This window comes from Larus michahellis, chromosome 4, assembly GCF_964199755.1.
Source record: "Larus michahellis chromosome 4, bLarMic1.1, whole genome shotgun sequence".
In the NCBI taxonomy this organism is placed as follows: domain Eukaryota; kingdom Metazoa; phylum Chordata; class Aves; order Charadriiformes; family Laridae; genus Larus; species Larus michahellis.
Window position 1 is genome coordinate 83,629,149 of NC_133899.1, and position 22,555 is coordinate 83,651,703.

Here is a 22,555-nt window from a genome sequence, read left to right on the forward strand (position 1 = left end):
AAATTACAGTTTAAAGTTACTATTTATTTGACTGCATGTGTTCAAATACCTGGAAATTTACACTTCAGATTGCAAAAGGGTATGAGAACTTTTCCTGTTCCACAGGAATTAGAGACAAAACTATCCCCCTCCTCAAAATGTAGTAGATCTTAGTTTATCTGGAATATATTTCACCGTATCAAGAAAATCCCAACTTTAGACTTGATTTTGGTTCCCTTCCAACTTCTCCTGAACAAACATCACACTCTGGCAAAGCTGTGATTTTCAGTGGACTCGAGCCATGGAGGATCCCCTTAGCAAGTTATTGGATTTAATAGAACCTATAAGTGAACTTGGTGTATCATAACGAACCAAGCCATGTCTTAAATAGATACAGCTTGTAAAAACGCAGTCAGTAAATTTATATGCTGTCAGATCTTCTGAGGAACTGCTATTGGTCTAACTAATTTAGACTGGGCAATGCAAGAGACCCTGCCATCTATGTCAGGCAACAAGAGCTCATGAAACACTCACCTTTCTCAACATTTGCTTTTTCTGACATCCCCGCTCTCATCTTGTCCTGGTCTGGAACTCCTGAGCATCAACAGAACGGCTGCCTTTGAAACAAAGCAAAACAGAAAAAAACCCCAATTTTATTCTTGCAAACACATCTGTATTTTATATCAGCCTGTTGTCTGCAGCACCTTGTTATCTTGCCTGTAGTTTGTCAGTCCATCTTTCAGTTTTAAGCTCCTCAAGGGAAACACGGTACACTTTAACCAGTGTTTACTCACAACAATGTACTGTGCCTCCTATAGTGGCTTGACCACCAACTGAAACTGTAAGTTCCTGTTATCACAGAGGAAACAGAGTGCAAGCCTTCTAAATCCAAGTTACTTTCAACTGCTATACATGATGCAAACATAGATATCACAAGTGGTAGCCCATACAGAAGCTAGACTTCCTGTGAATTCAAAACTTTAATGACTTATAGCCCAACTTTATAAGACAATCAGCAACACACTTTTCTCATTAACTAGCAGAGGCAATCATGGAGAATACATGCTTTACAATCACATTTGAACATCTGTATCAGCAACCCTTTTGCCATGCACACAAGATTTGTATTTAGCAAAGACCAAATAAATTACATCTTGGCTGATGTAATGACCTTGCCTTCCTCTCATTTTATGCATCGACCAAAGTAATGTCTAATGAGCATGTGGTTAAATGTATTTTTTTTTCCATTTCAGCAAAATACTACGTGGAGAAAAAAAATAAAAAATAAAGACAGCCCACCTACTCTGGCAGATTTTTGTTTTATTCGTTTTTTTAATCATTTTGGAGACTCCCAGTTTCCTAGTAGGCCTGTTGCATCGCTTTAAAACTACCCTCCCCTAAATTATGCCTCAAGCTTGATTCTTCATTTCAGCAATGGTTTCAGATGCAGAAAGTCAGTCTTGCAATTCAAATCTCTCCTAATATAAAGCCTCAAAAGAACATTTCCTGCATGTCCCCACCCACTGATTTGTTCTTCTTCTGTCAGTCCACGCTTCTGACAAACATATGTCCTGATTTGTTTGTTAGTGCTCCCAAGATGATGAGCAAAAAGTTATAAAATTATTACACATAATTAAGTAACATAAATATTTTGCCTAAGGGGAGAATTCAGTAAAATCTGCACTCATACCACACCTTAAAAAGCTTGTGACAGCAATTAATTTGATTTAGACTTACTTTATAATAAACCAACTGTGAGCTGACAAAAATACTCAATATAATCCTAAATATAGCCTATAATAATAATACTACAGTGTACAGATGCGTGACTCAGTATTTCATTTTTTAAAACTGTAAATTAAACACCACTCTGGCCTTCAAAAGTCAAACCCACCTCCTTTTGACACAGCAAGAGAATGTAGTATCTTTCACTGCATAGCTGTGCTGGGATACTGGCAAAGCTCTGTACTCTCAGTGAATAATTATGCATATTTTTTAAACTTCCACAGCACCTCTTCTCCAAGAATCTCAAGCAAGTCAAATGTCTGTTAATTAAGGTTCTTGGCCTATTCCAAAATCAGCATTTTACCCAGTATGAATGGGCAAAATGAAGAGCAGAGGTTTCGTGGTTTGCCCAGGATTGCACAGAGGGTTGATGGCAGAGCTGGTGCAGAGTCAGAGTTCCTGTCCTGCTTGTATTCTCCTGTTCTAACCACAGGACCACACACCCACACCACCCCAAAAACCTGCTCCACTCCGAGCAAAGAAACATGACTTTAATGAAAACATATTTTCAGGATAAGCTTATGTCTCCTCTATACGACTAATACCACAGCCCAGAATAACTGTAGAACTCCACTAAGCTTTTGCTTTCAGGTTTACAGAGTCATCACTAGGATTTTTAACCTCTTTGCATCACTTCAAGATGAAAAACTGAAATTTCCACCTAGATATTTCATGACCAATTCCATGAATATGCAACCAGTGATAGAAGCATCAAAGCGAGTGAGCTGGGGTGGGGGGATTCCCCTGTTGTTTTGGGTTTTGTTTTGGGTTTTTTTTGGGGGTGTGTGTGTGGTTTTTTTGGTGTCTCCCCCCCCTCCCCACAAGTCACTTCACACAACTTTGATTTCAGCTTTTCTCCTGCAGTGTTTTTTAATTTACTTTGCCTTTTGCTTCTGTGGGTGTTTCACAAGCAGCAATAAAAAAAGCCTCCAAAAACATTATTTTAAAACAAAACAAAAAATTTTGAAATTAAATAAATGTGTAGGGAGCCATAGGGAGTAGTCAGAGAATACATGCAGCTGGCAACGTCCATTGTTTAAGATGCTAAGCTAGGTCACTTAACCATTTGAGTTCCTTTAGTTTTTGGAAAGTGGAAGTAACATTTACTCAAAGAATATACAGTTAGGATTTCACAAAAAGTTAGTCCATCAGTGGCCCTGAAATCCTGTTACATATAGCTTAATGAAAGTGCCAAACATTATGTTTCTAGTAACCTATAGGGTCATTTTCTCCCCTAAAGGGCCTATATTAGACATCATTTAAATCATCGAATCATAGAATCTTCATGGTTGGAAAGGACCTTTGAGATAGAGTCCAACCATACACACACAAAAAAACCAATCTCTGCCACTAGACCATGCCCTGAAGTGTCAAATCTACACATTTCTTAAATACCTCTAGGGACAGTGACTCAACCCCCTCCCTGGGCAGGCTGTTCCACTGCCTGACCACTCTTTCAGTAAAGTAATTCTTCCTAATATCGAATCTAAACCTCCCCTGCCGCAGCTTCAGACCATTTCCTCTGGTCCTGTCATTATTCACCTGGGAGAAGAGGCCAACACCCACCTCTCTCCAGCCTCCTTTCAGGTAGTTGTAGAGGGCAATGAGGTCTCCCCTCAGCCTCCTCTTCTCCAAGCTAAACATGCCCAGCTCCCTCAGCCTCTCCTCATATGACCTGGTCTCCAGACCCCTCACCAGCCTGGTAGCTCTCCTCTGGACACGCTCCAGCACTTCAGTGTCCCCCTTGTACAGAGGGGCCCAGAACTGAACACAGTACTCGAGGTGAGGCCTCACCAGTGCCCAGTACAGAGGCACGATCACTCCCCTGCTCCTGCTGGCCACGCTGTTCCTGATACAAGCCAGAATGCTGTTGGCCTTCTTGGCCACCTGGGCACACTGCTGGCTCCTGTTAAGCTGGCCGTCCACCAGCACCCCCAGGTCCTTTTCTGCTGGGCAGCTTTCCAGCCACTCTTCCCCAAGACTGTAGCGCTGCTTGGGGTTGTTGTGACCAAAATGCAGGACCCGGCACTTGGCCTTATTGAACCTCATACAGCTGGCCTTGGCCCATCGATCCAGCCTGTCCAGGTCCCTCTGTAGAGCCTTCCTACCCTCAAGCAGATCAACACTCCCACCTAGTTTGGTGTCATCTGCAAACTTACTGAGGGTGCACTCAATCCCCTCATCCAGATCATCGATAAAGATATTAAAACCGGCCCCAAAACTGAGCCCTGAGGGACACCACTGGTGACCGGCCGCCAAGATGTCATCCCATCCTACTTAAGGCATTAAAACAGGATTTAAGTGGGATTTTAAAGATGAATAAGCCTCATGTAGGTCTTTTAAACTAGGATGAATTTAATCTGTAGCTCCTATTAGCACACATCAGGACAAGCCCACCACAATTTTTTTTTTTTCATACTTGCCCTATGGAGTACAGAATGCAAAATGCACACTGAGTGAAATCATCAGTGACTTCCACAACCATTACTTCAGTCATTGTCCAGACAACGAGGCAATCTGGTTGTTTCCAGTCTATTTCAGCATATTCATCAAATAAAGGAAAAAAAACCAAAAACATGCCGAAAAGCACCAGGAACCCAACCTCAAACTACAATGCTCTAACAGAACAAGCTGTACTACCAACAATTATTTCAAGGTAAATACATTCAATCCCTAATTAATTTATACCTATTAAAATAGCTTTTGTGTCCAAAAAAAGGGTTGTAGCACTCACAATGTTATCATTTTCATGTTTGTTAACTCAAGCCCTACGCTTCTTGTATCTATTAATTGTTTTCTATAAAGAAAACATTACCAGGGACCAACAAAAATCCTAATGGGTGAGATTTGTACACAGCCAGTAGTAAGTATATTCAGTTATAATAGTGTTTTTAGTTAATTGAGCAACGAAACACGGTCATTGAGCAAGTTTCTATTTTAAGGTAATACTTATAGAATAAGCACACAGCTGCTCTTCCTCCTCATTTTGCTGTTCATACATTAGAGAGCTCGGTGTAAAAGGCAGACACAACTGGCAGTAATTTCCGTCTCATGTTGACTCAGAAAATGTGGAACCCAACTCTTACATAATGAATTCAGAATAAATCTAACTTGTCTATGCGAAGTAATCTGTTTTAGGTATTCTTGCAATGGCTGAGGGTCAGTTTTGTTTTTAATTTAACTACCCACCCTGGCTATATAATAAAATCTTACATAAACAAACCCAGACAGCAGGATTAAAGGATAAACATAACTAATGCTTAGATGCAGACTCTGTGAGGAACAAGGGGGAAAAAAGCCAACAAAAACCCAAGAGATGCACCATGCACACACATTGCTTTTAATTTTCCAACCTGTCCAAAATTTATCATTTTCTTTCCGCGTTCAAGTCTGTCTGCAAGGAAAAAAATAATTCTGATGTTTGCTTCTTTCATTGTGCTCAGCAATTTCATTGCAAGGCACTTGGAAAACATATGTATGCTATTTTATATCATTCCAATACAGAAAATAATATTTCAGACTGCATTACAGCAGTCAGTTTGGAAAAACACGTAATATTTTTGAATGCTAAACAGAGAAAGTAGTGAGAAATTCTAAACACAGGAAAGCACATAAAGGAAGGGTGTGATATGAACAATACAATCTCGATTGCTTTCATACCATTGAGATTGGAATCATCATGAAAAAGAAATTAATTTTCTTAAAGAACACATTAGTAACTCATACCTCTTACTTCCAAAAAAGAAATAACCTAAATATACAAAAAAATACAAAAGGACTTTCTGATAAATTATTCATAAATGTTATTAGAAATTATTAAGTTTACACTTTATGATCAACTGCATTTGCAATTCATTACATTTGACTATCATAATGATTACCTTATTAACAAAAGTTGTATTTGTTTACGCTGTTGTGAGGTGCTTTTGTCACTGAAGTCCCATTTGAATCCCCTTCCAAGTCCCTACTCGATCCTTCTTCTCAAAGTAGTACGAGTAACTTAGGGAAAGCATTTATGTTACAGAACAGACAAATTTCACAAGGGAAGTGAAGTCATTCATTCTCCACTTTCCAAAAATCAAAGATAGGGTACAGTTCTCTTAATTATCAATTTATGGATCCCATATTTTCCCATACACTGACAAACACCAGAAAGCACCATCTGAATATCTATACAGATATAATTTACTATTTGAGAAGAACTAAATTTTCTTCTAAGAAACTACCTAGACTATTTGTGAGCTCCAGGGAAAGAGATGATGGTGAATCAACTCATCCTAAAAATAAGAGAAACAAGAGAAAGTATATTCAAATATTTCCATATATAAGAAAGAGATAAACAATTCCAGGAACAAGCCAAAGCCCTAGTATGAGAAAAATCATGTGGCTTTTCCAACTAGGACAGTATGAGCTTCCACAGATTGCCTTCTAATATTTCACAGAAGAAAACATGCTAGTTCAAGTGGGTTTTGGGGGTTTTTGTTTTGGTTTGGTTTTGTTTGTTTTTGTTTTTGTTTTTTTTTTTTTAAATTCCCTAAGCTTGCAGAATAAGTTTTGAAGTAGCAAGTGACTTTTTACTGACTGACAGAAAATTTAATACCTGTTCCAGAGTTGATCTCATGCATTAACTCTGGAAAAAACATTTTCTCAGGAAATTAATAGAAAAAAAGTTGCAGCAATAGGACAGTGACTTTAGATAGGGAATCACAGATGCAATGTGAAGTGTTGCATCTGCAGACTCACATTAACATTCTCTTCCCCTTAAATTCCTTTTGATATTTACTCCACTCCAAAGAAGCTGGAAGTGGACTCTTTTTTCATATCCCCTTTGAGAATGCCGGATACACATTCAGAAAGCATATGGATGTTTATTGAAATTACTGCTGTGAAGATGCCCAAACTCTACGTGGCTCAGTGCACAAGAATGGTCTGCAGGAAAAGCTCTCCTGTGACTCCATACCTTGCATACAGTGGGAAGTCACCAGTTACTCAGAAGCAAGCAAGTTTATTCAGCACTACTTCACACCACCTATCTTTATAGTCAAACAAATGTCATGCTTTAAATTTATTCACTTGATTAAGAAAAACAGCTTTGTTAAAGATTCACAGTTGCTCCAGACATGCAAGCTGTACATTCATCTGTTGGAGAATAACGATCCAAAGGGCATAGCACGAATATAAGAGGGAATACCACAAACAAAAAGGATTCAAAAAATCACACTAATTAAAAAAAACACCAAACAAAAAGCAAAACTGACACTATTATATGGTGTAGTAGCCACTGTAGTAAAAACCCCTCTTCTCTCTCTCTGCTCAAATGACAGTATCCAAGTTTGCTAGTGCAGGGCTGAAATAGAAGAGTACTCTCTTCTAATTGCTATTAACTACTTTTCACCTCCTCAACACTTAAGGTTTTGAAAGGTTCCAACACTTAAGGTTCAATAAACAGCATGTGGTTTTTTGTTTAAATTCACTGTGCTTCTCTAAATCAAATTACATTATTTATTTTAACATCAACAGATAGAAATACTTTTGTCTGTGGAATACAAACAATAAGACAGTGCAAGGAGTGCTTCATCTTGTTATATATTTTTTTTTTAATAGTAGATGTAGGCCATGATTTAATCCTTCTATACCTTGTATACATTCTCATCCTGAAAGAAAACACTTGTTTTTCTTTAATATAAGCATTATGACACAAATACCTGACTTGTGTAGCGTGAAGCTGTTGACATTTATCTCAAATGACTGGATACAATCATGTTTCTGTGTACCTCCCTCCTTCCCCCTGTACTTTTAGGGTATTTTTTGCCCTGGCCTTCAAAGTAATGCTGAATCACACCGAGCATTCGTGAATATGTTCTTTGAAGAGCTGGGGTTTTTTCCTGTGGTTCTTGTTACATATAGTTCAAGTGACAACAAAAAAGAAACCCCCCAAGAGATTGCCTTGCATGTGTTTTTTTTTTATACCGTATATTGCTTAAAAGTTCAAGAACCCATATTGATTTCAGCTTACCAAGGACTAATGAAATAGTATGCATTGAAATTCTTATACGCTGTACAGACACAAGGTTATTGACCTGAAACTAGAATTCTCAGGGAATGTTATACTTCCAGTCCAGCACAATTGCAGCTACACATTGCACAGCTCAACCCAAACCAGTCGAAATCTAAACAGGGTAACATGCTTTAATTGTACTCATCTAAATGATAAGGGTAATTTTTTTTTAATTCAATAGATACTGACCACACTTTAAGCTGTTCCTCCTTTTCCCAACCACCTGCCCTATACAAAACACGCAAGATAAGCGGGAACAAAGAGTGAGACTAAATCTGTGAAAGGAAGCTACTGTTTTAACTCAAATCCAAGAACAGTAACCTGGCATTTACAGTCCACAGCTGTCACAAGATAACTCCACAAAAAGCCTGCTCCACAAGCCATGAAGAGGAAGACCATGCACTTGTAGAAAAAGCAAAGCTACTTTGCTACTAAATAACATTGACTAAACTTTGCTTTCAGAATGTACACTCCTTAAAAAAAAAAAACACAAAACCCAAGGTCAACTTTCAGGTGCTCTCCATCAGTTCAGTATAGTATATAAAGCCAAAACCAGGTAAATCAGCTTGTTAAAACCTTTTAATATATTAAGAAATCTATTACAAAAATTATTTCTTATAGCTCTTTTATTTACTTATGAATTTTTGTTCTTCAACATCAAATAAATACAATATTCACCAAATTGGTTTTTTTTGGAACAAAGACTTTATATCCAAATTCTCCATATTGCAGGGAGAAAAATAATTGTCAACAATACAGATATAATGGAAATTCTGAAATCATTTCAGCTTTGTGACCAGGGCTGACAGAGTACCATGCTAGAATTCCAAGATTCTGGAAAGTAAGGCCTGATATTCTGCCTCAAGACTGACACAGCTATTTGTGTGTGATGTGCACACACAGGCACTTTCTTGAATAGGTCAAAGTAGCAACCGATATGTTACTCGAAATGAAACTACGCTCACCCGAGCGGAAAATAAGATTATTAGTGGATGAAATTAAGTAGTTCTTTTAAAAAAATAGTTGGTTTGTTTTTCCAAGAAAGTAGGTATCTTCCCTCCAACAAATCCTAAAAAGATGTAGTAATAAGAAAAGTTCCTTCAAAACATCTATGATCAAAATGAACTGATAAGTAAGGACTATAGCCAACAGACAGCTGCAAGTTGAAGCCATTTCTCCATCAGTGTTCACTTACATGTCCCCAGTGGTTTGGAGTGTACCTAAAACCTGGCATTTTTATTAGTTACAGCCAGTGGTTTTTTTCCCCCCAATAGTTAGGAGAGTAAAACATATGCTGTCTTTTCCACTCTAATGACCCTTTAACAGCCACATAAAGATCCTGAGTAAGTGTTTGTGGGAGCAGGGAGAAAGAGCAATAAATAACTTTAATTAAATTCATTTAGTCACAACTATGACATGACAAAATTTAGTCACAATTATGACATTCAGTTTCTCACTGACAACTCTCTCATATGTATAAACAACCCTGGAACTGAGGACAAGCTAAAACACCTGCTTTCCCTCTTCTAATTTTTCTCTCCTTTTAACAACCTTTCAGACAAGGTCTCCTCACATTTACACAATAGCCATCTGGATCTGCGTTCCTTCCAACAAGTTGCTGCTGGTAAAGCTCTCACATGTGAGCAACTTTGTTAAGCCCTGAAAGGAGCTGTAAACTTTTCTCAAAAGGCCTTATAACTCCAGGAAGGTCTTGTCCTGTATCACTGGTGTAGCCTCCGCTGTGCACACAAATAAGCCTGGTACCACCATACCCATAAACACCACCACAAAAATCAACATTCTTTGCACAAATACAACAGTGAGGCTCTTGTAGCCACCTCTTAGCTTTTGGCTTGTAAACAGCAACCAATTCAAATGCAAAACTAACGTTGGTACATTTCTGAAACCAGCAAGCTCTCAGCCCACTGCAAGCTTATGAGAAATGCAGAGCAAATGAAGTATGAGATGAAACCCAATAATACTTCCAAAGAGATATGAATCACTGAAAAAAAAAATCTCACAGTAGGAAGAAAAATAGAGCAACAAAAATAGAATTTTTTCTTAGGAGCAAGTAACTGAGGTGAATTTTTAAAACATTACCAACTTCTGTAGCAAGAAATGCTAACTCCTACTAGAGAGCCCACTAAATAACTAAGTGTATCTTGAAGCAGCAGAGCTATTTGTCTAAAGACCAAAAAAGATGATCTGAAAGAGGAGGATGAGTATGATTGCCAAGAAAAATACTATGAGATCTACTATTGAAAAATAACTGACTTCAGTTTATGTACCCCCTTCAGCATCCTTCCGTAATATTTAGTAACAAGTGGCAGCAGCAGTGTTTTGCAGTACACAAACTGTTGTGTTATTGTTGTTTCATTATTAGAGCACAGAGGATTTTTTGGTTTTCAGTTCATCATAGATTTTTTTCTTTTCCTCGTGTATAGGTAGATGCGTATAAATAGATTTGTTTCCTGAAAAGTCTTCAGAAAGCAAGGTAATTGAAAAGAGCTTGCAGAAGTACAAGGGAAAGTACAGGTAACTGTACAGGAGATTGCTATATGTTGTATATTGACAGGAAATTGCAGCAGGTCATTCATTCCATAACAAAAATAGATATTAAGAGTCAGCCCAAACCAATGATTATTCCTCTTATTGAAATATCCTGCAACAAGGTCTATAAAATAATATCACATGGAGATATCCTTACTAGTGGCAGTACTGTATAATGCCATCTATAGATCAAGGAGATCGTATGCTCTATTTCATCATATGGGTATTGACTACATGCTCTGGAGAAAAAGGTGTGAGGCTGTTCACCCCTGCAGCAGAACTCCTCTGCTTAGTGCTGAAGAGAAGGAAAGTCAGGACTTTCTGAAAGCCACACACCAGCTGCATCACCCTGGGCTGAACTGAAAGCTCACCGAGTTTTCCTGCGCACTCATTCAATTCTTACAGCTCTCAGCTATGTTATTTACACCATGCAATGTCAGCTGTGAAGTAATCATCTGCCTCTAAGGAAGCAGAAAGGTCAGTAACTCATTTCACATAAACCACTGAGCAACTGACACAAACAGAATCATCTCAGGGCATCTGCAGCAGAAGCAAGCCTCCATGAGAATAAGGGACTGGGCCAGCCTGATCTCCTGCAGGAATGGGAAGAGGAAAGGGAATTGAGAGCAATGACGAGCCAGCTGAAGAGGTACGTGGATGGGAAGGGTTGGGCACCAAGCATGGCTTTTGGGGTGCCTCTGCCTATATGCTGACCCCCTCAGAGCAGCAGCTGGCATTCCAAGGCCCTGGCACAGGCCAAGCAGCAGGATCACAATGGTTTTGCTATGGCAAAGAGGCCTTTACACAACTGTTTTCCTTAGGCAGAGGACGCTCTTTCAAGTCATGAATACACCAACATATCACAAAAGAGGACTAGATCAGAAGTGTTCCTGATCTCCAGGTCCGTGTGACTTGGTTGCATACTCTATATCCTTAAAGCAAATTTTAATACCATTATTTTGCAGGAAATAGAAATTAAGTCTCTGATAGAAATTGGACCTTATTTTGCGGGAATTCTACATTACTCCAGCAGCGCTTCCAGCGTGTGAAATTGGAAACAGAGAAGTAACAAGTGAAAATAAGAGTTAGGGGAGAAAGAAATGGGCAGAAAGAGTTGGAGAAAAGATATTAAGAAGTGAAGAAACAGAGGAAAAGAGGCAATGAAAATTAAGGAAAAAAAAAAGGAAATACACAGTTCAAAGGACAGTATGAATTAGAAAATACATTGTGCTACACGCAACCCTGGCTAGTCTCTGAAAATGAAAGTTGTATGTGCCCATGTCAACTCAATGACAAGAGTGACCAGTTTCTCTAAACTACTAAACAAAGTAAAACTTCATTATTTTCCTTTTCTTTCAATTTTTGACCAATTTTCATTATCTTTGGACAGATTTCTGCAGCTGCATCTTTACATCCTGTTTATAAATAGATAAAACTGTTTGTGGAGTTCAGTATGTTAATAAATGACAATGAATTGTTAGTAAGCTACTTAAAATGTATTAGTTAGTTATAACAGAAATTAATTCACTGGGTTTAAATGTCGTTATTTCCAGCCTTTCAGGACTATAAGACATGAAGTAGGCAGGATTGACAAGAACCCCTGCTTAACAACAGTGTCCCAAGAGATGGATAGATTAGTTTTCTGTTAGTTGTTTCTGGGATTTTTACAATGGCTGAAGTGCTTCATGCCAAGTAGAGAAACTACCCATATGCTGGTGGGTCAGTTTAAGAAAGGTGTTGAACAGGTTAAAAAGTTAAGTGTTTATCACCTGCTCCATGGAAACAGAGCTAGGCCTTGAAACCAAAGACACTTATCTTTTCCTCACAAGGCATGTGAGCCAATATTTTGTGTCAACAAATGCAACCATGGGACCAAACACATACAGGGCTATCACCATTCAAACTGGTACACAAAAGAAAACTCATCACACAGGAACAGAATAGGCAAAGTAGGAGCTTACACAGGACTTGACAAAATGTTTGTAATCATATGCCTGCCAACTCATAAGAACTTACCTTGAAAGTGTTTCCCTTCACTGCGTCTAAAAAACCAAACAACAAAAACACCAAACCACCCCCCCCAACACCAAATAACCAATCAACCCACCAAAAACCCCCACCAAACCAAAAGCAAAATAAACCCCACAATCCCTGCTCTTTAAGTAGTAATAACATCATTATTTACTACATTAGTGTGACATTGCCTAGTGGTCAGTAGGTAACAACTACAAAATAACCTAACGGAAGTAAATAAAAGCTACGCACAAAGCAAGACTTCAGTACGGTGACTAAAAACCGCGAGCTGTGTAATTAAGTTGTTGACAGAGACCTGAATCCCACTAGCACCTTTTTCTTTTCCCATATCACTCTTCCTCAAGAGAAAACATTTCTTCTAATCATCAAAGAGCTTTGGGTGTTAAGACTTCAGCTGTCATTTTAAAAGTTAAGCCTTTTTGACTTACTATGTAATGTCAGTAGTATTCCAACATAAACATGAAATGCAGTAAGTGGTAAGTGTAATCTCTTTACAAAACACACAAACTAATCCTTGTTCCTGGAACTGGTTTACTGCCAAATAAAAAAAAAAAGACACACATCTGTGAAGAGTACAAGTGAATAAAATTATCTGAAAGGTCCCTATCGGAGTTAATACTGAAATTCCAGATATCTCATATACAGTTAAGAAAACTGAATTTTCAGCCTCAAAACTTTGAGAGGTGTGAGATCCCTCCTCTCTTAGTCAACTTAAAAACCAGCATTTTATGTCATTGAAGTGTTTATATTATCTAAAAGGCAAAAGAATGCTACCGTTATGTACAACAAGTAGACTTCGTTTTCACACAGCTCTTTCAGGCTTAGTTTCACCTGCACAGATTCTGCTGCAAAGGCAGTTAGAGAGACAAACTCTAGGAAACCTGTTAGCACTACCTCTAAGGCAAGCTCATTGCAGACCTCAAGTACTTCATGCAAAAACCTCCTGACCTTGTGTGCCTGATTTGTCATACTTGGTTCTAAAATCCAGAACATGGTAATTTCTTCCAGTTCTCACCATCCACAGCGTGTTCGGTGGAGCCCCAGCCTTGCCTGAAAAACCTCAGATAAGATTGTTCCTTATAGCACTGCAGCTTACCCAGAGGTTTGGAAGAAGCTTTATGAAGTTATCTTTCTGTACTACCAGATGTGCTGTGCTTGCTGCAGGACTGGGGTTACTGTCACCAAGAAGTTTCAGTAGCTTTGTCACGGTTAGCAGCAGAGCTCTGGGAGGTGATAAGACTGAGAAACAAGTGTCCACTAACAAACTCCAAAATAGTATTTACACGGTAGAAAATATACAAGATTAAGAGAAGAGCAGAATTAAAATGCAAACTGTTAGCTACCAGAGCCCACCAGCTCCTGTATAACAGGTATCATTTTCTCTTGTCAACTAATGCCAGCTCTGGTTAGTTACCAAATAAACTATTCTGATTTAGCGCAGCTCTGATTATCATTCCAACAATGTGCTAGAATACTTTTGAAAATACTGTGTAAACCAGCAGTTACTCAGCTTGCAGCTGAGTAACAGTGTCCACACAGTATCTCCTGAGCATTAAGGAAAAAACAGTCCCTGCTCTGAAAAGAAACTGGTTCCAGCACACACAGATGATGAACGTGGTGAAACAGTCCAGCCCTCAGCTTTTACACTGGACTTGCCACGCAGCCAGATGCCAATTTTGCAGACAACATCCACAAAGCAAATTTCACAGTGGTATCTGAACTGCTTAGGGAGAGAGTACTATGTTTGCAGAATCACACCGTGGAATATAACTAGCCCAGGTAGGCATCTGTGCAGAGACTCCTCTTCATAAGAGGAGGAATATTTTACAGATGCTGAAGGATGGTTTATGGTTTTAGCTTTTTTGTAGTACAATCTTAGCACAAACGAGCAAAAATGCTAATCGCCTCCAATTAGGGATACAGAAACTGTGATGTTTCCAAAATTATAGAAAATTGCTGTTGCTGTCTACTTATCTTTTGAGGTCGAAGTACGTCATTTATTTTCTTATTCCCAAAAGGTATCATACTTGGCACACGACCATACTAGAGTGGAAATTTCCCGACATACTAGATTGTATCAACACAATTTGTCATTGAGCAATAATTCTTTGCATGCAAATACCTGGATAGGCTCCAATAAAAACTGTGTAAAATGCTAAACTACAAACATTTTAATCTTGCAGACTGATGTGGAATGTTTGACTCCTGGCCCAGGCCTCCCTCTTTAGCATGCGCATTGCAACCAGTTTTCCTGTTAGCATGTCACGGTTATCACTATTGTTGTAAAGAGGGAAAAAAATAAAACCCCACAAACAAAAAAAATTATTAAAATCCTCTTATCTACAAGGAATAAAACCCCCAAATGACAAAAACAAAAAACCAAACCAGGAATACTACAAGCTTTCATGACCATCATCCTAAACTTATGGCAAATCCACAGCTGTTGAATTTATCCTAGTAGTCTCTCCAGCTGAACATGTGTTTCCAATCTGAATTTTAAACATTTTCTTTTTCTTTACAGCTGCAAACCAGTATTTTCTAATCAGAAGATGGTAGTAGACAAGATATTCTATTTTTAAGTCTGTGGACACGCTGGGAAAGTGAACTGGCTCAGTCATCTGAGAGGACTGCCAGTGGTGCAATTCAAGATGATAACTTCAGTGTCAAAGTGTAAAATTCTCACAGTAACATTTAGCTAATAATCTAGTTTGTACCATGATCACAATTTTTTCCATCTTTTTTGGATGCCAGAACATCAACCATGACAACTTATCTACAAAACATGAACATTAAAACATTTAAAACTCCATGAATGTGGGAACCTCATCAAGAAAAACAGTTCTAGCTAATACAGAATTACTGCATTGATTGTTTTATTTACGACTGCATCTTCCATTAAGATCCTTCATATAAAACTACTGCATAGTTGGCTTCATCTGAAGCCCTGAAAAACTTTTAATTCCTTGCCTGTGAACTGAGGACTGGCTCACTGGGGAGTCTTTCTACAGCAGCTTCTAAATGAGGATGTTAACTTTGTGGACACTGAAACACAGCAATATCAAAGCTGAGCTGAGTTCTGCTACACCTAGAACTGATTCATGTTCACATAGACAAAGTTTAATTTTGCAACCTGAACTAGGGGTAGCAAAATTCAGCGTTGCAGTGCCAGCAATGGGAAGCAGAGCAGGCACGGGCAGTGTCACACGATGAACGGAGAGATGTTGTGAAATGGTATGTGAAAGGATGCTCATCGGGCCTTTGGAGAACTGTGGGAAAGAAAAGAGGTGGAAGCAGTAACCGAACATTTCTTGTGCATGAGAGAGGACAGATCCAACTGAAGATCCTAGTGTGGATGTGGGTAGGGAAGCAGCTGGGTGAAAGTGGGAGAAGGGTCCTAACAAAGAAAGGAATACAAAAGACGAGCTGGGAGGTTGGCAGAAGCAGTGTCAGACAGGGAAGGAAGAAAATCTCTCTTCCCCTAGCCTACTGTTTCTTGGGATATTCTCACAAATGAAGTAAGGATAGAAAGAAAATAAAACCCAACTGAATTAAATTATTAAATGCCTTCCCAATATATTCACTTCTTACACCACTTAAACATGCATAATTGTCACCCAGAAATTAAACATCAGATTCTTTAATATTCAAACTAATGGACACTTATTCACTACAGAGAGGATGAACATTTATCACAACTAACTACTAATTTTTAACAATACCTGAAGTCTATTGTTTAAACTGTGGGGATTTTTTTCCTCTCATGTTCTTCACATCACCTCATGTGGAAGCGCAAAACCTTCCCAAGAAGAAAGCAACCCCCATCCCCCCAAAGTCGATTCTCTTTCTTCAATTGAGAACATCCTAAGATAAAATACACATCACTTTTTCTCCTAATACATACCTAAAAATTCCTTTTTCTCCTCCCAGAAAAAAAAAGATTCAAGTAAGCATAATTCCACAATAGCATTCATCCACCCCTTGCTGTACACTCTCTGCGCTGTGCAAACATTCTTGGCAGCGCCAAACACCAAAAGGGCGGCGTGACAGATGGCATGTCTGGCAGTTCACATGTCCCCAGGTCTGACAGGCAAAAATATCTGATGAAGAACAGCATTTTTGTGTTTGGGGAGTATTTTTGTTATAGATTTCCACGGGCTGGGGATTTTCTGGAGGGTTGTGTTTGTTGTGTTTTGGGAGGGGGGGGTGTCGGGGTTTTTCTGTTTGTTTTCCTTTTCTTTTTAAACCTGTCTTTATTTATTTAATAAGCTCAAAATTGCTTGCTTCACCCCCCTCTCCTCCCCTTTTTAGTACATCTTTAGAGGCAACAAGCCAAAAAAGAACGATCGTTAACTGTGCAACAGTGTCATGCCTTAACATGCTTCTCAGTATTTTACAGTTTAACTAGTAGTCCTCTAGCCTATATTTTAAAATCAGCCATTCCTGTGCCAAACCAAAAAAGAAGAAAAAATAGCACATTTTTAAATTTAAAAAAGATATTTGAATTTGAACTTGTATTTTTAACTTCTGCTCAGGATTTTTAATAGATTCTGCTTTATCAAAGATAAAGTTACAGAAACTTTGGTGCTTATAAGTACTTCATGCATATAATCATTTAGGGCAAAATTTATAAAAATACTCCTATTTTCAAGGGAACAGTCACAGGGGCAATAGAGAAAAATAAGTACTAACTTCCTTGACACTTTAGTTTCAAAGACAGAAGAGTGATTCTGAACACAACTCAATGAGAATCTAAGTAGCAAATCTCAATGTGTTATTTAGTCAGGTTCACAATTAAATATTCCAGAATTACATCTATAATCATCTCCTCCATTAACTTGTATTTCTTGCATTAAAATAAACATAATTTCCCTGTAGGGAATCTAACAGCTTTCATAAGGAAACTTCAGTATTTTGTTTGAGGATAGATGCTTTAAGAGAAGACAATCTCTTATAGTATCATGCCACTTAGTTTTACCCACCTAGTTTAAATTAATTACCCAGGCTCTCTCCAATGCTCCTTCACAGGACATCAAGCAAGCTGGCCAGGCAAAGAGAACGCTAAACGACAGTCAGTTTTCCTATGCTGCAGCCTTGCAAGTCTGCAAGACTGGAAAGCTCCCAGAGCTGGCAAAAGACGCTGCTTCCACGCTGACAAAATATGCCGTGGTAATTGGATGAAGGGAATTGCCAGCTGACTGATGGCAAGTGAAACCACACTGTGTGACCCTCTTAAGGAAGCGCGGTGACAGTATGAGTTGGCCAGAGATGGTCATGCAGCTTAATAGGAAAGACCTGATTTTGCTAAAATGCTAATGCAATAAAGTCCTCCAGATATCAAAAATTTATAACTCCCCCTTGCCAAGGTTTATATATAAAAGATTATTGTAACTGGTTCTTATTAGTCACACTGTCCATTACCAAAGGAACTTAATGAGTAACAGGACCCTCAAATTAAAAACCCAGAAAGCTTTCCCTTTTTGCAGAAAACCCCAACAAAACCAAACAAAAGCCCAAATAAAACAAAAGAGCACGCCACGTTTTAGCTACCTACACTTTCGTGGCAAACTGTCAGCTCTGTTTAGTCACAGTGAGCCACCCTAACAGAAGGTAATGGCTCTCTTAAAGCTGTTTCATGACAACAAAATTATATTTACACACATAATTAAGGAAGATCAAGTATTGTTTCAAATAGTCCTAACACAGAGAAAAGTAAACTTCTAGCATGGCAAGATACAACTTCCTCATAAGAAAGCAGCTATTTGAACCGTCGTCTTCTTGTTGATACATTTCAAACAAATAAAAGGAAGCATCAGATTTATCCATGCAAAGCAAGAATAAAACTCCTTGTTACTTATTTCTCAAAAGAAAGCATTTTGCTTTAAGTGTTGAACACAAGGCTTCTTTTGGGTTTACAGGCATCACGTCATGATTTCACCAACACAGTCTGTTTCTGGTGATGTCAATGTGTTTGGTAAGTGCTTATTAAGCAGGTTTTATCAATGGATTAAGAAACAGCTTAACTGCCAAAACGAGCAAAATAAATTTTAGATCAAAGCATATAATCAACAGACATAACAGGTGACTAAGTACCATCTGTCAGCATATTGTTCTATGACACAGAAGGGGTATGGATATAAAAACAGTGGTGCAGAGATGATACGCTTTTTCCTCCCCTTTTTTTGAGTTATGTGATCAGCTAGCGTCAGAGTTAAGTATGTGCCAGATAAATTAAACCAGCCAGGGGCTAATGCACGATACAGGGCAAGTTTTGCAGAATTTTCTTTTAAAAGATTTGCATTCATGAATTGTCATGGTTTCTCTCATTACATGGTGATGCTGCCTTTTTTTTTTTTGAAATCTACCAGTTTTGGCTTGGGCTGAATAAATTGCTATTCCACCCTAAGCGTCAGTTCAATTATTACAAATGCCAAGTTGTTCTCCTGTATTTAAACTAGTGAGAGAAGAGGACTTTAATATGTTATCCAAAATAAATAACATGAAAAGTAAGTGCAAAATTTCAGGCTTAAGTAGGTGATAAAGATACATCACTCAACACACTAACAGCTGACAAAAAAATATCCTAGAGTTGCATAAAATCTTCAATTCATCTTATCATGCAGATTTGAAAAGAAAAGATCTTTAAAATGAGAAACAGTAATAACTGTCTACGTGTGAATTCGGATCTCGCCAGAAGCATGAACTGTTTGCTCATTCTCTCACAGTAGGGCATTCGCATACAGGAAGATTCTTCCTGTGACATGATTTTCAGTCATACCAGCCCTCAAACTCCACACTGCACCATCAGCTCTCTGGACTGGTCAAGACTCCAATGCAATTCCATCTCTGAAAGCCCTCAACCTTACTGCAGTGCGCGGTGCTTATCTAGCTCCAAATATGTGTTGACCTACAGCCTCATCCAGAGCCAAGCCTCCATCCCTGCTCTCCAGGTGGAGCAGGACTCCACTGGGAATCCTGATTAGAAAACCTTGCCTCCCTAACCCTAAACCTAGACTGAAGCACAGAAAGGCAAGTGCAGCTGCAAGAATGCACCAAGCAGCAGACCCATCCCACGCTCAGCCCACATCCAAACTTCCCTGGCTGAGCAGGGCTGCAGGGGAATTCCAGCTCTGAAGACTCTCACTTCTCTAACCCTCCATCATGGTTTAACCCCAGCTGGCAGCTTCCCCCTCCACCCCTATTCCTCACTGGAATAGGGGAGGAGAATCATAAAAAAAAAGGAAACCTCTTGGGTTGAGATGAAGACAGTTTAATAGAACGGTATGGAAGAGAAGATAATAATAACAATAATGATAGAAGAAAATGAGTGAAACAGTACAATTGCTCACCACTCAATGATTGATTGCCCAGCCTGTCCTGAGCAGTGATCGCAGATTTCCTGCCCTACTCTTGGCTCATCCCCATTTATATACTGAGCATAATGTCTATGGCACGGAATATTCCTTTGGCCAGCTTGCCATGTCTATGCTCCCTCCCAGCTTCTATGGGAAGCTGAAAAATCCATTGACTTCATATAAGCATTACTTAGTAACAACTAAAACAATATGTGTTATCAACAGTATTCTCATATTAAATCAAAACCACAGCAGCTACTAGGGAGAAAATTAACTCTATTCCAGTTGAAACCAGGGCACCCTCCCTTAAATGTGAACTTCCTAAATTCGTTATGGTTTGCATTCATTTCCACTTGCCTACAACAGCACGTTAGGATACACAGACTCATTTACTGTGAAGTAACTACATTGGGTTTCTTCTATGCTTTCCAGGAGTATGTTCCAATTCTTGAATCTGGACGTGTGACCTAACTGCATTGCAAGTCAGCATAAGACAGACATATGATACACATCAGCTCCTCCTTTCCCATGCCCTGCTTCACAGACACAGGTAGCTGCATCCTAACCCCATGCAGGACATTGAACTCCAAATGACAACCTACAAAAAGGAAAATGGAACAAGAAAAGGCAATATTAGCTTACATTTTACAGTAAGATCCTTTGTTCCTCCAGGATCTTGTTTAGCCTAAGCTCTTGGCTATTTAGCTCCAGCCATGAGGAATTTTCTGAACCAATTACCCTCTTTGTCCTTTTGTGCAAGATGAACCTCTTCTTCCTCACCTTCCTCTCCAGCTTGACATTCAAAGCTAGCATCCTGCTTTGTTGGTATTCTTGTTACTTTATTTGTCTGGAACATATCGTTTGATGACACAGAGATCTTCATTGGAAGTGGCTGTGATGATCACGCCTCCATTCCCATCTCCCACACCCTTCCACATTATCTGAGGTTAAATGCCTTTCCCATTTCCCTTCCAACGTACCAGAGTTGTCAGTGCCTAATGTAATGATACATCAATGTCTGTCTGGTGAAGAGATGTTTAAAACGTTTTCAACTCTGTTGCAGTCCTTTGTCATACAGGTTGAGAAGTAATTAGACTAGCTAAATGCTATCATGCCCCCTAATCGGAGATCACACAGTAAGTATTAGTAAAACAGGGTACAGACACGTCAGCTCAAGCGTTTTCTCCAAACCTTCTTTCCTCAATTTCCTGTTGTCATTAGAAGCTCTTGGCATTACAGACAACAACAGGCATAATTTCATGAAGTTGCACAAAGGAGAGTTTTACAAAAGCATATGTTTATGTCAAAAAAGACACCTGAAGTTTGTGTGGGGAGGCAAAGATTGAGAGACTTCCAGCCTGCAGGGGAAAGCTGTCAGAGGATTTAGTTCCCTCTACTTACAACATGGCTGATGGAAGGAAGACAGCAGTAGGTGTTTCATCATTTTAGGACAGAAAATAAGTATAGAAAAGTCAAAGTGCCTCTTACAAACACTGGCAAGGACTGAGAACAGAATATTCCCACCAAAATGTAAAGCCGTAACACGAAGACTGGGGGAAGCTTCCCGCTCAAAAAGGTGAAAAATCTCACTATAATTTTCAAAGCTCAGATGGGTGTCAAATAAAAAACTATCATCTTTTCCATATGACTGGTCACTTGCTCTGCTTGATGTGATAATACACATTATTATCTCAACGAGCTTTTTTATTAAAACAAAAAGTCTTGTAATTTTATTTCCAGAAAAATTAAAATCTTCAGAAATTGGCATGAAGTTTACCAATACACTTGTAGGTTCGTTTCCAAGATTTACTCTATGATGAGCAAGATATTCCACTCATTATAGATATTCCCTTTCTCCCCAAAAGTTCCTTTTAAGAAAGTCAACCTCTTTTCAAGCCAAAATAGGGTAAAATTGTAAGAGAACACCAAAAGAATTTTAAGTTTTTCAAGTTTACTATTGGTCTACTTAGAGACCTTGATTATCAAAAGTTGGAAAACTGGCTCTGGCAATAAATATAGCAAGTCAAGTAATTTATATTTCTTATGGTCTATACTAATCTAAGATGATCTATGATACATTTTTCACTCCATATTCATCCAGGCTACTGATCTACTACAGAAGATTAAGATCTAAAAGTCCAGGCTGCAAAGTCAAAAAGCAGATTTCATATCCATAAATTAACTCCCACTCTTACAAATCAGCTATCTGCCCCATTCATGAGCCCTTTAAACTGGTCCCTCCTCAGGCACGGAGGATATTTTAAACTTCAAAGTTAATCCTCTCTTGATCTGGATTAATTGCTGTAGGAGCTTGCAAGTCTTTCTGAGTACTCTTGGCCAGCTGTTGAGACCCAACAGTTTCCTTTATTTATTCCTTAAAATTAAAAATGCATTCCTGTCATGAATTAACCCTTTCCCTTCTAGAACACAATATATAATCGTCTGTGAGTTTTCACTACTGCATTACAGTCTACGTTCTTGGTTGTACGCTTTATATAGGTATTGCTAAGGGGACTAGTAGATGTTGGCATAAAGTCATGATGGGGGACATACTACATCAAATTACCTGAGGTTTATGTGTACGCAAACTAGGTATTTTAAGTGGAAAGAGGCCTTAGTAACACGTAAGTGTCAAATCTAAGAAGTGGTTATATTGAACTTGGTTGAAACACTGGATAAAGTCAGGATCTCTAACATTACCTATATTCCTTTGAATCAACATTACGCCATAGAGCAACACAGAACTTCAGTTGCTGAAGTAATTTTCATGATTATTTGGGACTACTTAAACGTCAAG

The 22,555-nt window shown here is 38.7% G+C and overlaps 1 long non-coding RNA gene across 1 annotated transcript in view; it reads right to left on the reverse strand.

Moving 5' to 3' along the window:
* LOC141742809 (uncharacterized) overlaps positions 1-22,555 on the reverse strand; it is a 74,320-nt gene that overhangs the window by 43,527 nt on the left and 8,238 nt on the right. Inside the window, exon 2 of the long non-coding RNA XR_012586885.1 lies at positions 514-596. This is a non-coding gene — a long non-coding RNA (uncharacterized LOC141742809). The remainder of the gene's footprint in view (positions 1-513; positions 597-22,555) is intronic.